Source organism: Fragaria vesca, unplaced genomic scaffold, assembly GCF_000184155.1.
Source record: "Fragaria vesca subsp. vesca unplaced genomic scaffold, FraVesHawaii_1.0 scf0513167, whole genome shotgun sequence".
Taxonomy (NCBI): domain Eukaryota; kingdom Viridiplantae; phylum Streptophyta; class Magnoliopsida; order Rosales; family Rosaceae; genus Fragaria; species Fragaria vesca.
Genome location: NW_004443449.1, coordinates 10,264 through 11,175, shown reverse-complemented (window position 1 = coordinate 11,175; position 912 = coordinate 10,264).

Sequence of the window (912 nt, the reverse complement as noted above, 5' to 3'; positions counted from 1 at the left end):
AAACAAAAAAAAAAAATTAAACGGTGGAGATGACGGGTGCGCCACGCACTCGGGAGAGCCTATTGCGGGTGCGCCGAATAGGCTCTCGCAAGACCAACACCAGAGGCCTCAAAAATCAAAATCAACCAGCATGCACGGCCACGAACTTGCGTCGACAAAGAACACAACATAACTGAACAAAGCACGAAAGGAGAGTTGAGCAAATACGCGATGTAACTGCTGTATGGAAATTTGTGGAAATCCGTAAAGCAGATTGAATCGCCGGATCCATAACCTCCATTATTTTAGCTTACATGGAATATGATTAAGGGCATCCTGGATCCTGCGCTTTACTAGGAATATTTGATTCACAAATGTTGATGGCTTTACTATCATTGGCTTCGCTCGGCTATTTTTTATTTAGAAAGCCATTTTAGACACCATGAAAGCGCCTATGTTCTAATGGTCCTGGTACAGAGTCGGTGTATTCCTATTGGAGTGAGTAACGGTTGTGACAAGTTTGTCTGGCCTTGGTCTATGTCTGGGAACTATTTGGTTAGTTCTGGATATCATTGGCTGCACCAGAAATCAAGCACTCCTAGACCTACTGTCACAGGATCATCTCATATCATTGATCCAAAGATTTGGAATTGTCTTTGGAAGACAAAAACACTCCCCAAAGCAAAGCTTTTCTTATGGAGGGCGCTCATTAATGCTGCACCAACCATGCTTAATCTCTTCAAGAAAAAGATTCTTTCTAGAGAAAATTAGATAAAAACCCAAAATACTAGACCTCTTTTAAGATAAACTCATACATATTTTTCTTTTATTTTACAGCTACTCCACGTAAACAAACATACCATATAGAGCAAATGTCTATATATAATTAATAGTTTTCTTCATTTTTCGGTTTCTCTAATTTGCCATTCAGAC